Consider the following 15910-nt stretch of genomic DNA (forward strand, 5'->3'; position numbering starts at 1 on the left):
TAGTGCACTATGAAATACAAAGGGCGTGAGTGTTTCAGCACCACGGACAGAGACCAAATTCAAGCAGGCAGCATTGCAGTGTCTCAGCACCACGGACAGAGACACAAAAGACAGTTAAGGAGATTGGGATAAAGAGAATTTACTTGTTGTTTTCCCTTACTATACATATAAATGAACCTCCCACATTCTTCTCCTAACTTACACCAGGCTTGTTACAAGGCATCTGAAGACTGTTCTTTACAAAACCATCTCAGATTTCTGATTTATTTAATTTTGGGCCTCAAAGCGTTTGACTCCAAAGTGGCCTGTAACTGTACACATGCAGGCTGTTAGATTGAGAGTGCGTAACGTGTCAGAATTGTGTCTCAAATACTGAATTCTGTTCGGGGACAATTACAAAATAAAACAGGAAACTAGCCAAAAGCAAGGACTAAAAACCCAACGACAAGTAAACAGAAAGAATAGCACGACAACACAACTGAATAAAATGTCCAAACATAAAGAGCTTGGTTATAACCCAGAGGTCTTTCCCCGTTCCTACGTTTAGATTTGCACCCCCCAATCAGTTTTGTTGACCCTCCTGTCCTGAGGGCGTTTTCATTATTTAACCCACCTGGGTTTCAGCATTTTCTTCACTCATTAGCACTGACTCAAGCCCTTTGTTAGTACGAGACAGCGCTACTCGAGAAAAACACTGATAAGAAATGAATAAAAGAAATGTCTGTGAGGAGCTGCAGGTAGATGGTGTAATAAACTAACTTAAGTTGAGGGCTAAGGTTTGTAATGTGGCTAGGTTAGGCTTAAACTAGCTGTGGTTGAGGTTAGCGATCAGGCTTTGTTCAGGCTGTCCAAAGGAATGGAAAGCCAGTGTGGCGCCCTAAGAGGAATAGCTGTACACACCTCAGCGCGTGTGTGCTTTTCCATCATCGAGATTGTGTTTTAATCGCAGGAGTGCACACTGAACGTGCCACCAAGCGCCGTCACCCCCCTCCTCCCTAAGCCCCCCCCACCCACCCACTGTTTAATGAAGTGAGGTGTAGTCTAATTACTGGGCCAGTGCTATCAAATGAATTCCATAAACAGTCCCATTAGGCCCGGCGTCATTAGGGAAACAATTAGGCATCTGGGGAATTGTTAAGTTGATGTGTGTCAGTGGGAGGGGGGAAGGGGGGGTGGGGTTGGTGGCTATGTGGTTACTATGGGAACTCTGTTGCCGACACCCCTTTGATCACAGGAAGACATATGTTGGGTATTAATTCAAATGTTTCTATATCCATGTGGATTTCTTGGCTTTAATGCCGATTCCTGAGTGATTTTTAACCATTTATATGAACTTTGGTACAAAATGGCACAAAAAATAATACAACACAAGATTTAATTTTCAGCTCCATTATATTTCGAAAGACACAAAGTAGTAAGTTAAATTATCATAATAATAATAATAATAATAATAACAACTATAATAATAATAATATTGGTGTGCCTTCATTTTTATTTTAAAAAACCCTGTATTTTTTTATGTCCTTTGCATATATTTTTTCTACTTAAGCGTAAAAAAAAAAACCAATTAACTTTTAACAATAAAGCTGGTAATTACCCTTTGCCACTTCTCTGCCAGAGTAAACTGTTGTCATTTCATGTCCTACCTCTTCACATCGCATCACATTAGGGTTGACAGAAGCTAATTGGAAGAGACTAAAAAACAAACAAACAAACAAACAAACAGATAACTCAGTTGTTACGCAGGCTGACTTTAAGGACAAGCACGTTTATATAGTTGACTGTACAGAGGTTCAAGTTGATGATCGTGCATTTCAACGTTTGAGCTAAAGCGCCATCGCGGACCATCTATCGCCCCCCCTGTGGCGATCTAAGTAATTCCCCACGCTGACACTCATGAGATGAACACAATTTGGTATCAAGGCTTATGTGCAACAATTCAAGGATTAGGTTTTTTGTGTAAATTTGTAATTTTATTTTTACTTAAGTATGTTTTTCTGGAAGTACTGTACCTCAATAAATGTTTAATCTCACCCGTTACTGAAACAAAAATGTTGAAATTGCCCTGAAATAATGTCCCTGAGGGAGTGAAGAAAGTTAAAGCATCAGTGACCTTTGACCCATATTGACTGATACACTCAGTGTTTAAATATTTTATTTTACTATAATCTGTAGTTAAAAATTCCTTTTTGCACAACACAAGAAAGACCTTGTTCAAAAAGTAACTTTTTACTTTCACTTAAGTACATTTTTAGACCAGTACTTTTACTTGTACTTAAGTTAAGTAGTGGTATTTTTACTTTGAGTAGAATATTTCCCACTCTGGCATTGAGTGCCTATTTTACTTGACTTGTCTCGACAGTCTTGTGATCGTTGTCTTATAAAAGAAGAGAACGACAGATGAAATGTGAAGAGGGGGCACTTTTTATTTATTTTATGAAGTGAGAATTTAACTATAATTCTATAGACTATAATGAATGTAGGCCTCACATTCATTGTGCTCTAGCTACAGGACTCGTTTTCTGTATGGTACAGACAACGATTTCTTTGCCATATTAAAGGCATCCTACTTTGAAAATGTACAGTTGTTGGATGCAATGTAGACACAATTTTAGTAACTTTGAAAAACTAGTAACTTAGTAACTTTGAAAAACCTCTTTGAATTTGAATTGAATACCCCCGGTGTTGTACATAATACCAGCTTTCATGGGAATGGGCCGAGCAGAACTGACACACTGTGGATGTCCTGTGTGAAGCTGCAGCCAAGGAGGAACAGACCACGTGTGGATGGATGTACTGTAATGTAGGGAAGGAGTCAGGATAGAAGGGGGGACGGGAAGGAGCGGGAAGCGAGAGAAGAGCTAGAGGGCTGTCACTTTTATGGCAGGCAAGAACATCTGCTGTGCTAAAATTACAATGTTCAGCTACCATGCCACAGGGATGTGTGTGTGTTTATGTCTGTATATACTGTGTGTATGAAGACAGGAGAGGGCAAACCAGGGCAGAGATGGAGAGAGTGCAGGGGCCTACAGGAAGAGTTGGCGATTTTCGCCTGGTAAGACACTGACAGTTGGACGGATGAGACGGTTCTGCAGTCTCCTCCGGTCCACTTGTCCTTCAAACCTGACTTGTTCCTCGTCAGACGCAGGGTGAGAGCAGGAGGAGCCCGAAAGTGTGATACGATCATTTGGTGTCAGATGTGGGTCGGTTTGTTATCACAAATAAACCGTGCGGCGTTTGATTTAACCCGCCTGCAGTGGAGTGGAGTGGAGCTCACTCTGTCAGGCCCCTGTAAAGCACAGTGTCCTCACCAAAAACTGCATTTGACATGCTTGTGTGGTGCAGTTTTAAAAAGGAAAACCAGCACCGAGGACGCGCTTTTACAAAAGTTACATCACTCTTGAGTGACAAAAAACAGATGGCGATTTACAAATCCCTTCTAGAGTTGATTTTTACACCAAATTTGGAAATCAAATGAATAAATAATAAAATAAATGTTGTGAATCTGTTTCAAATGATGGTTAAATGTGTGGCCAGTTTGAAACTGCAAAGGTAGTACATCATCTTCTCTTTCTTTCTTCCTGGTAGATGTTTGTAGAACTAGAATATATGCAAATCTGATGCATATCTTTTATTATTTAAAATCATACAATTATGTTAGTGTTTGGAGAAAAATAATAATGTAAACAACAAACTTTAATTGCTCACACCATAATTAAGCAAGGTTGTCAACTTCACTCAAATGTGTGTAGACAATTTAATTCAGGCTATTTTACTTTTTCAGTGTAATTATGATAATGCCTGTCTTTAATTATAGACAAAAAACAAACACGTTTTCCTTATAATATTTGATTAGCACTTGTTTATTTCAATCATTTGATTATTTTCTTGCTTAATCTTGATTTATTATATATTTATTTACATACGTAGGCAACACGATTATAAGTCTTTAATGTTTGAAGGGCTACAGAATGAAGCGCAGGACTTGTTTTCTATGAGGTAACAAAGGGTACAATGTGGAATGAAATCATAAACAGGCAGATGAATGTAGGCAGCTGCCTCGCAGTCGTTCGGCGAACTCGGACTCCGTTGTGTGATGGGCGTCGCCGTCCCCTCCCGTGACCCGCCCGCCCCCTGTCTCGTTTGCTGGCTGACTCCCGTCTGTCACTCAGACTGACCCGCTTCCCTCTGGTTGTGAAGTGCACATCAGCGCCAAGTGACCCACGCTGGCAAAACAAGCGGCTAATGATGTCACCTAGGCTGAAGGACTCTTCATTAAAAGCCAGATCAATCTGGCGGCTCGCGCTGTGGAACCCGTGGCGTGATGCCAGAGCTGCAGCTCCGAGCTGAGGGATGAGGGGGAATGTCCGTCCATTAAGTCAGGAAGAAATCTACAGTGAGGGACTTACGAAGGATTCACACCACTAGGAAGTCTAGGCCGTATGAAATAATATCCCCTGTTGACTTATCTATTTCCAAATTTTCCAAGTTTAGTTATTTGTGGCTTTGTTGTAATCTGTAGACAGTGATTAAGCTGCTCTTTGAACCAGGGGAAGCTAATTTCAGGCCAAGTTTTAATTTAATTCTGTCCTGTTAATTCTGCTGGTTCCACCTTTCACACAGTTCCTTCCAGTCCTCATGCATCAGTCCAGTGTCCATTGACTAGCACAAAAAGGAAGAAAGGACCATTTTGCCGCATTTATTCAATCACTGTCTCGCTCACTGCAGTATCCTGTGCTGTCTCATAGAGATTAAATGAAGCTGAGCTTTCACTGGTTTTAATTTGCCGTGCTGCTCCGGGAACGTGTGAGAAGAATAACCAAACCATAAAATGTAAACAGTACATATTTCACCATTTATTTTATGACATTTTAGAGGAAGCAGGGCTTCCCTTGTTGTCTTAGAGCTTCAGTCTTTTAAATTATTCTAATCATAAGTTCAATTATCGATATAAAATACCTGAAATATTCTACTCAAGTGAAAGTACCACTGTTTTGATCAAATTTGAAGTACAAGTAAAAGTATGGTTCTAAGAATGTAGTCAAGCACTCATCACTCACCTGTCCTCATCATTCATTCACCTGTCCTCATCATTCACCTGATCTCATCATTCACTTGTAATCATCACTCACCTGTCCTCGTCATTCATTAGCCTGTCCTCATCATTCATTCACCTGTCCTCATCATTCACTTGTCCTCATCATTCACCTGATCTCATGAGTCACTTGTCCTCATCACTCACCTGTCCTCGTCATTCATTCGCCTGTCCTCATCATTCATTCACCTGTCCTCATCATTCACTTGTCCTCATCATTCACCTGATCATCAGTCACTTGTAATCATCACTCACCTGTCCTCGTCATTCATTTGCCTGTCCTCATCATTCATTCACCTGTCCTCATCATTCACCTGTCCTCATCATTCACCTGATCTCATCAGTCACCTGTCCACATCACTCACCTGTCCTCATCATTCATTCACCAGTCCTCATCATTCATTCACCTGTCCTCGTCATTCATTCACCTGTCCTCATCATTCAATTCACCTGTCCTCATCATTCATTCACCTGTCCTCATCATTCATTCACCTGTCCTCATCATTCAATTCCCTGTCCTCATCATTCATTCACTTGTCCTTATCATTCATTCACCTGCCCTCATCATTCATTCACCTGTCTCATTCACTTGTCCTCATCATTCACCTGTCCTCATCATTCACCTGATCTCATCAGTCACCTGTCCACATCACTCACCTGTCCTCATCATTCATTCACCAGTCCTCATCATTCATTCACCTGTCCTCGTCATTCATTCACCTGTCCTCATCATTCAATTCACCTGTCCTCATCATTCATTCACCTGTCCTCATCATTCATTCACCTGTCCTCATCATTCATTCACTTGTCCTCATCATTCACTGCCAAAGACATTGAAACTGTCCAAGAAATCCCCCTGAATTGTGTTTCTTTGTCTTTAGTTGTGTTTAGTTGTACATATGTGGTTACCAGTGGAAGTTTCTATGGTTACGTCTCTTTGGACCAAAACAAGAGAGTTTATGATCAGTGTGAAATCAAAATGGAGGTGTGCGCGGAGCCAATGCAAACAATATGTAAAGTATGACCCGTAAACAGCCTCCTCAAGGTGTGAGAGGATATGAGGACCGGCAAAAAACATGTCCCAACTTCCCTAAAATATCCCCAGGTCCTAGCTTTCTAAATTCAAAATGGTCACCCTAGAGATACAGTACACACACATAGAGACAGACACAAAGCCTTCAGCAGTGAAGAGATGAATGACATGGTCACTGAGGTGTATACTTCATGTCTACATGCAGACGGAGACACTCTTTACTCAGCCTATCTCACGCAAACACCAGCTGGGAGAGACAGAGTGAGAAGAGAGATATGACCATGGGGTTTTTTTTATTTTTCTTTTTTTAACCAGCGTTCATATTTTCTTTTTTTTGTTTTCACAAGAGGGTAACGTGGCTGTGTGAGTTCAGTTTGGCACAGCCAAGAAACAAAGAAATAAAATGAGACGAGTGTGCGATAGAGAGAGAGAGAGAGAGACACCAAAAGCTTCATGTTTCCTTGGGCTGTATTTGGGCTGCAAATGAAGGAGCTCAGTGATTCTGCACTTCAGCTGTTCTTAAAGCCAACATCGTTCAGAAATCTGCTGTAGAGGCTCACGTCTTCTCCCCCAAACGCTGCAATGCTCTCTGCGTTTTCCCTGCATGGCGCTGCAGAGATGTTTTATCAAGTTACGGGACGAAGTTTCAAGGGATAAATGTTCATCTCGCAGCGACAGTGTTCAACTTTCGTTCTTTCTTTTGCACTTTGTCAGCCAGAACTTGCACCGCAACCCCCACCACCACCACCATGTCCTTGCTCTAACCTACAGAGATTAGTGTGCTATAGCAAGAGATTCCCGCCACTGTGTGTGTCATTATTCAGCACTCATCTGATCTCTTCTCTCACTGTCTGAGAGTGTGGCCCTCTGCTATTAATTTACTGCCAGGCAGTAATTCAGACGCTCTCTCCCTCGCTCTCTCCGTCGTGCTCACTTCACACGTCTGTCCTTCAGATAATGTGTCTGCCATCCATCCGGCTTTGTCATGATGCGCTAAAAGGCCACAGCGAGTACGCTTGTGTAGACGGTCGCAGTCGCATGCTCTCCGGCCCCTTAAGAGCGGAGGGCTGCGTGAACCTGTCGACACGGTGGACACGCCTCCCCCGCGGCGATAAAACCTTTTTCAGCTGCCGGTTAAGGACAAATTTTCCTGTGGGGGTGACAGAGTCCGAGTCAGAGATATTTTGTCTCACTTGTGAAACACAGGCCCCATAGTTGGTGTCCTTTGTCCCTGTGTGGATTGCTCAATCATCTAAATCTCTGTCTATTCTCTGTCTGTAAAACTGTTTCAAGTGTGTGATGACTCATTCTGTTGCTCAGGGGCATTTGTGCATCAAGGATAATAATGTTCTCTGTCACGGCGCGCTGTTAGATTTATCAGTTCGATCCACAGTTTTAGGCGAACGTGAAGGTGTTGGACTGCTCGTTATAATTAACTGTAGGTTAGAGGTGTGGCACACACACATCCTGTGCTGTTGCATATTATGAACAACAAACGTACAAAATCCCCTCCGCTTCACCCACCTCGGTCTGGATGACGTGTCGGTGTTTGATTTGTGGTCGCAACACGCTAACCCAGGGTTTGGCACGACTACTTCTCATTACCGTAACGCCCTATGCGGGGATAAAGCGGTAGAAGATGGATAGAGAGAAATGGCAGAGAAATAGAGCTTTGCTCCTATAAACGTGTCATTACGGTAGACGGCAGGACTTCACCAGCGCGTCTCATGTTTGTGATGTCAGCTTCTCAGTACCGTAATTCCTAAATAGCCGGATAATGAAAGTGAAAGTTATCTTTGTAAGCAACACTCACTTTAGTTTGAAACTTTATTGTGCCTGTGCGGAAACATCTTGTCAGTAGAATCAGGGTAAAAACAGCAAAAGTAGCCTACATATCAAGGCTTGCTCTGAGGCTGCAAACACCAAACAATTTGTATTTTAGGGATCAATTTCCCGTCTTAAATGTCACACACTGGAGCTTTAAATAGTACATGAAGAAGAATGTAGAGATTGATGTTCCTTCATGACAGCGCTTGTTTCTTTTTCACCACTCGTACAAAAACTGTGGCGTGAATGTGAGTCATCATAAATCATCGTTTTGGACGTTAAAGACACAGATAGTGAGACACTTGTGTGGATTCGTGTTGCTTTCACAACCTTCTTTGCTGGTTACTAACACTGTTAGATATGTAATGTAGTGGTTAATATTGGTTTGTCAGATCAGATTGTATCCTTGATGTTTTTCATGTCCCGACGGTGCCCATTTTATGCCTTTGTTCTTTTTTTTTCTCGGTGAATCCGAGTAGAGAACCTCCCCTCCTCACAGCAAAGATGTTATTTACCCAGAGAGACAGACAAAAGTAGAGGACAAGGCCAGTGATGAGGTCAAGTGCGCCTCTCTTTTACCCGCTGCTCCTGCTCCTCTATAGATGTTTCGCGCTATTGTGCTCGGCGCGGCACAGCGGCTGTCGGAGCACCTCTCCACCAAATAATGGCACCGCAATCCTGCGCGACGTTTGGAGAGGGAGCCCAGGCGAATCGTACAGTTTCATTAGCCTTTGAACCATGTGAGGAGCTCATAAAAGGATGGGACTGTCGCCTGGAACGCTAGGCTGTTAGCGCCTCGCGGGCGCCCCGGCAGCGCCTGCATAATTACAGCTCTTAGCGCCGGGAAAATTAGCACCCTGCTCATGCCAGCCTACACCCTGCCAGATCACGGTGGCACCAGTATCTTATAGTTCGGTAATTGTGGGGTAATTGAGATGTCCAAGTCCAATACAAGAAAAATAGAGCATTTTACTCTTTTTGTTTCATTCTTTTTCTTTTCCTTTTACCGTGTAGCGTGTTCCCTGCAGTTGGTAAAAGTGATACTAGCAGTTACAGTTTGTTTTCTAAATTTACTTGTGCATGAGTTGGAAAAGGGAAAAGACGGAAGAAAGAAAACAATTTTAAAATCATTTCCCTTCTCTTTGCTTTTTTTGTTCCTCCACAGTTAAAGTCAGGCTGCGGTATTAGCAATAAAGCTGCAACAGCGTTAACACCTTGTTTCAGGGGAGATGTTGCTTCAACTGAATGAACTGAATGATAATTTCTGCTCTGCTGCCGTTGCTGCTTCAGCTTGTTGATGCCCTTTGAGATTACAGAACTTTTCAAATAACCCGGCGCTATTAAAAAACTTCATCTTTGAAGAGCGTGTGATGCTGCGGGTGTTTTATTGCCTGATCAATTCAATGGCCTAACAAGATAAATGATATATTCTGTTGTGAGGGATAGGCAGAAATGTCAAATATGTACAGCAGAAGCTTGAAATGTAGTAGAGGAGCATTTTACAGACACAGTGCCTGCTTCGTCTTGGAGGTGCCATTGTTTTAAAGACATAGTTCAGTTTCTTTGAAGTGGGGGTGTACCGGCAGAGACAGAGGGAAATAACACAAAAATCTTACCTCGTAACATGTATGCCTGCTGCATACAATATCTACTACTACTGCTACTGTGTTTGCTATGTTTGTATTAAAAAAAATAAAATCCAAACAAGGGATTTCAAACACATTTGAACTTACTGATGGAGGCAACAGTGGATTAACAGCTCCTTTGTGCCGCGATGTAAAAGTGTTTATTTTCTCAGTAGTCTTTGGCGTGGTTTGATGTTGTTGTTGTTGTTGTACACTGTCACACTGTCATTTTGTGTGAGGTAAATCCTTGATTTCATTACATTTCAAGCAATTGTTGCATTTGATAAGTATTGGCAACCAGTTTTGGAGGCTCCACAAATAAGTTTTTGACAGATGTAGTTGTTGAGTTTGCATAATTCCACACTACTGACCCTACTTTTCCAAAAGTAGGGTCATAACCTCATTTCCAAATGAGGTTATGGTCTCAGTCGGTAGACTCACATGTCCGTCATTGCTGTCTGACGTCCATTTTCCAATGTATGGTTCCATTGAGAGTCAGATGGCGCTTTTCCACGACACAGTCCCAGCACGCCTCGCCTCGACTACACGGTATGGGATGGTTTTCAATTACTATAGCACCTCCTCAACGTGGGCGGAGTCATCAAAGCAACGAGTGACTAGCGACTTGTAAGGTTGTTTTCTATGCACTGAATCATTAGACTCAATTAAGGTTTGTGAACACCAGACACCAGACCCCTCTTTTCAATGTTGAGATTTTTAGACATTTCCTTGCTAAATGTTGGAGATTAACGCAAGTTTTCAGGATTTTAAAGTGTTTTTTAACCGATAGACAGTGCGGCATTGTTCGGTTTGATTCCTGTGTCGGACAGATGTCACTCATTGTGAACTGTGGGTCCTTAGGCTGTTCATTAACCAAAAGGTGTCTTCAAGGTGCGTCCGCTTGAATCCTCGTGTGAGAGGGATTTATTTTAAATGAGCAGATATCCGATGACCACAATGGAGGCACAATCTGAATCTCACGTTATGATCAGACTGTCGGCGAATTGATTTATTACTCATTTATTTAGTTTTGCTTTCAGCTGCAGCATCAAACCACTTATCAAAGCAAAGCAAAACGCGCAGTAAATGTGAAAAAACAGATGTTCTGCATGACGTTTTCAGAGGTGGCTATGTTTGGTTGTTTTTTTTTTAGAAAAACTGTAAAAATAAATAGACCAAAAATAAGAATTTGGGAGTGACACTGTCAGGCCTGATTCCTGTGGGAGTTGCAGCTCCTCTGTTTGGATGTTGGGATGTCTTGTGCCCCCAGGGGGAGCTTGGTAGGTGGTACGTCTGAGGTGCTGCTCTTGCTCATTACTGCTCTCTTGGTTGTTTCGCCTGCAGCTCTGGTGAGTTGTTGTTTTCAAAGTGGAGAGAGGTGCAGAGAGCGCATGCAAAAACACATTTTTATCCAGCCAATATTATTGAAACATTTCAGGGCTGTTTGTTGAAAGCTGAGTTAACACCATAGAAGATTTTTTCCTTAGAATTAAAAACCAAAACAGTTTAAAGCCTCCATTAAAATGGCACTCCAACCCAAATGATAATTGACTGTAAAGTTAGTTCGAGTAAGTTCAGACTCACTGTAGCTGTTTCCGTCACACTCACTTCCTTATGAAGGAGGGAAAAAGAGACTCTGTGCTCCAGCAACACATGAGAGCTAGTGTTAGTAATGCAGGGTCCACAGAGCCAAGAGGAGCAGCTACAAGAGGCGTTCAATGACCCCGGTAATTAGGGCTGTCACTTTTTCTTTGAAATATTATTTCAAATGTGGGGTGTAAAGTTTTAAACTTTCAAACGATAGAGGTCCAAACTCAGCAATAGCACCTTGGAGATGCTGTTTTGGTGGAGAGACGTTGGCTAATATTATATACACTCAATGTCAATCAGGTTGACAGACTTCTGTTTCTGGCAAATAATATTAGGAATGAAATTGGGCCGTTTGCCTTGACTGTCAGTGCTATGTTTTAACTTAGAACCAATTCAACACTTTAACATTTTAGTTATAAGCTGTCGGAGCCTCCTCCTGCTGTCACTGATTTCCCGTCCAGAGACTATTTATTCCGTCTACTGAGTGTTAGGAATCATCCAACACTCGCAGCACTGTTCATGAAGTTTCAATTATTAAAATTGTTAATAAAGCAATGAAAATTTTAAAGGAAATCTAAAGTATGCACGACTGTGGAGTGAATGAAGCATTTGAATCAGTTTACAGCACTGAAACATGATCATGTAAACACGCCTCAGCACAAAAGGATTACTCTTTCAGCCCTGTGTGTGTGTGTGTGTGTGTGTGTGTGGGGTCTCCGTACACGCACACGTTGTCTGTGGGCCTGATCAAAGCAGACACAGTGCAGAGCAGAGGTCTCCGAGGTGAAATTAGAGTCTCGCTGCTGCCGCGGCGCGGACGGGTAAAAGTGATTACGCTTAAATTAAAAGGTACGACCGTAAAAGCGCGCCGTGACCGAACCCCCGCAATTCATCAAAACGATCCCGCCGCGCTTCTTTTGCTTATCAAATTGTAAAATATTGTCCATGACACCGGTGTAACAGGGGCGTAATTAATGCACTAAATCAATTTCGGAATCGTTCAGCGCAGAGTGGCCCTGCTGGGATGCCGTCATTATCACAAATTATGGTGGCAGATGCATGGGGGCCAAGAGGAATGGATGAAGTTTCTCCACAAGCACAACCAGTCCTCTTCCTTCCCCCACTTTGCTCTGTCTCACTGAGTCTTAAGGAGCGTGCAAATAGTTTCATTACCGAGCGCAATTTTGAATTCCATGTCCCGAAATTAACCTGTGGTTATTTTAATGACACCACGCGGCTTGTAATTTCCAGACATAACTCAAAGAGATGAATACACGTAATAGTTGATTAGTTCTTGTATTTTTCTCACCATTGTCAGCACACGTTTCCCACAACAGTTTTATCACTTCATTTTTAAAACGGAATGACTTGTCTGCCGTCAGTTTTCATCAGGTGGAGTCATTTACACTCGGAAATTCGGGAATTTTTCAAACTGAACCCTATTGCTGCATCATAACCAGATTGGAAACTTTTTGGCTTATTGAGAAAATGTTTTGCAGAAAAACCATCACTATCTGGCAGTTTTTTACAATTTTCTGCATGATAAAATAGTGTATGAAAAATTAAAAATGAAGAAAAACCAAAAAACACTGTAGATGTACCTGAACCCCAGATTTTTGGGTGTTAAATTTGAAATATGTACAGTACAAAACTTATTTAAAGTAACATTTGTCTTTGTCTCAATGTGCAAAAACAGGCCAAAAAAGGGAAATGTAGGGAATGTACAGGTGTTTCTCCAACTCTCTCTTCTCTGCTGCGAGTAAAATTACCATAATAACCACATGTTTGCTTTGGCGTGCAACTTCTCAGCTTTCAGAAAGCGCTGGAATTTTTCCGATAGTCCGAAACCATGTACTGTGTAATTACGGTAATGCGAAGTGTGCTCGCGCAGACGCGTTGTCTGCGATACGCTCGGCGTTAACGGGTTAATTTTTACCCGCAAACATGTTACTATGCTGTCTGTGTGCGCCAAATCCTACATAGTTGGTGCTTTCACCAATTAGGTGTTATTTTGAAAGTCTTGTGTCATTTGTGAAGCACTAGTGTCACTCAGCTCTCGCTCAGGTCTGGCTCGAGAATAGTCGCTGGAAGTCCGAAGCAGCACCTGGACCCATTCTAAAGGTTTTCGCAAAACCTATCCACTTAGACACCCACATACTGTAAACATAGGTTTGTAAAATCATGGACTTCCTCTTTGGTAAAGCTGTAAAGCTGCAGCAGGCAGGATCCCTGGAGGATAATCCCACTGCCCCCATCATTAAGCACAAATGCATCTATGTACCCTCTTGTTGTGTTATCCGGATTTTTTCCCATTGAGCCAATTTGAAGTTAAATTTTTTAAAACAGTCTTTGACCACGGCGATGGCAAAATGAGCTTCAAACGGATATAAAAATAAATCTAGAAGCCCAATTCAAAGCGGCGTACTTTCCAATCGTATCAGCACAACATGTACGCGGCTGTTGCTCTTCAATCAGACTCTCTGTTCTCGGTTGATGTGTGTTTATAAAAGCACAATCAAACAGCTGAAGAAGACGGACGGGGGCCCTCCCACACAGGAGCACGCTCCTGCTGAGGAGCTGGACCTCCGCAGTAATGAGGGCTCGCTTATATTGTCTGCAAAAACCTAAACAATTTGTTTCTATAGCCTCTAATGATCTGTCCACCGAGCTAAGGGAACTTTTTTTTTTTTTCTTTTTCTTCCGCACAAACCATAAATCCTGTCTTCGCGGCGCTGACTTCGCTCCATCAACAGCCTCATATTCGTCTGTGAGGAAAAGTGAAGTTGGCCCAAATATCGTGGTTGCAAAACAGCCATGAATAATGGAGTTTCTCTTGTCCCAGTCTTGTCTCGCACAACTTAGCATGAACTTTCTGATAGCCCCAGATCTTAGCAAAGCTTATGAATAGTAACGTGACGAGCACAGTCCGCGGGGATGAAGCGTTTTGTGTCTGGCTGAATTTAGCTGAGCCCGTGTGACCGCGCTGTGATCATATGTCTTTATTCTCTGAAGGCAGCGCATCATCCCTGCACAACACATTATGTATGCATATTGCATTTTTATGTCATTATCTGAAGATTTCATGACTCACAGTGATTCATAAGACTTTTTTTTTTTTTGTCTTCTCTTCTTTCTCCACACTTGCGTATTCCGCACAATGTCTCCATTTGAAGTCGGATGCTTTGGAGTTACGGTGTTGATTAAAGCCGTGCGTTTGCATATGAACTCACAGTCCCGCATTATGTGCATGCAAAGCGCTCTGCGTCTGTGTCGTCTCACAGAGTTGTTGTTTTTTTTGTATTATTATCATTCCCGGGGTAATGACAGTGGCACAGGATGAAAAGGTGAAGAAAGAAAGAAAAAAAAAACACATCTGTAGACAAAGAAAGGGCAGGAACAGTTGGGCGATGGATTTTTGTATTGTCATAATTTACTCTTTAAAAGCCGGGAAAGAGAGAACCAAAGTACAATTTACTAGTTTAAGTACACATTTACAAGTTTGCTCCAAGTTTGAATTCATACACTGAAGAACAAGGTCATAGTATGTTTACTTTTGTTTTAGTGAAAAAATCACCATGCTCTATAAACACACACAGATTTGATTATTATAAAAGGACAGTTGATCGATGCATTGGGAGAATTTCAAAATTCAAAGTGGCATCTGACACAGGGGTCTCAAACTCTGGTGTCTGGTACTCGGGGTCCCATTAAAAGTAGCCAGCTCTGTGAGCAACTGGACTGCAGCACACAGTGATGAGATGAACTCTGGGACACACTTTGCTCCTCTAAATAGTGCCAGGATGAGTGCGCATTAAATGTGGATGCAGGTTGTTGCTGTTTTTCATGCCAGGTGGCACCTGAACGCTCACTTAAGCACTAAATGGGAGAGACCCAGCGTGCAGTAATTGGTGTTATACCTTAATACCACTGTGCTATTGTTGCCCCGTTGGCTCTGCTCTTACTTAACTCACTGTCATGGCTGTACGAGTGGTTTCCATGTCTTTTTTAAGTATGTGCCACATGTGCAACATCCACATGCCATTCACTTGTATAGAACCCGGCCTTCTCTCTGGCGTCTTAGCCACAAATTAATTCACGGTTGTGGATAAATTGTTTCTCTCGATGCCTTTTTAATATCTACCTCTCACAGCTGGCTTTGGGAAAATACGCCCTACATCATACTGCTCCCGCCACGCTGAGCGGAAGGAACAGATTGCGTTCCTCGGTGACATTTACACTCTGCAAGCACGTGGCTGTGTGTGTGTGTACGACGCGCGGGACCCGTGACGTCTTTGTATGCCCGTCTCCGCGTTTCACTGAGCTAATATGAGTGTGCTTGTGTTAGTTTGGGGCCCCCTCACTCCCGGCCCTTCTGTTGTGAGCCCCCGACGAGCCGCCACAGCTCAAAAACTGCCTTCGTTATCTCTACGGACTTCACTCGCGGTCCTAATCTTAATCACATACATGGTGTACATTCAATCCACATCACCGTCTGAGGGTGTTTGGCTTGGATCTCTTTCCTGCTATTCTTTATTGCCGCCGTATCGCAGCTAATGGGCTAATTATGTCATCTCAGCAAAAGTGACTCACAGAAGATGAAACAAAAGCAGCGAAACACCACCTGCTGATAAATTGCATTTAAAAAAAAAAGCAATGACTCGACCGACTGGTCTGCGGTGTGCATATTTCCATCTATTTATTCCATTAAATTTCTATATCTTTCTACTGCTATTCTGAATA

General features: G+C 42.4%; 1 protein-coding gene across 1 annotated transcript in view; it reads left to right on the plus strand.

The window, feature by feature from the left end:
* The window catches only part of LOC122765406 (receptor tyrosine-protein kinase erbB-4-like), a 253999-nt gene that overhangs the window by 122567 nt on the left and 115522 nt on the right, over positions 1 to 15910 (plus strand). The gene's annotated exons all lie outside the window — the stretch shown is intronic.

This window comes from Solea senegalensis, linkage group LG2, assembly GCF_019176455.1.
Source record: "Solea senegalensis isolate Sse05_10M linkage group LG2, IFAPA_SoseM_1, whole genome shotgun sequence".
Classification (NCBI taxonomy): domain Eukaryota; kingdom Metazoa; phylum Chordata; class Actinopteri; order Pleuronectiformes; family Soleidae; genus Solea; species Solea senegalensis.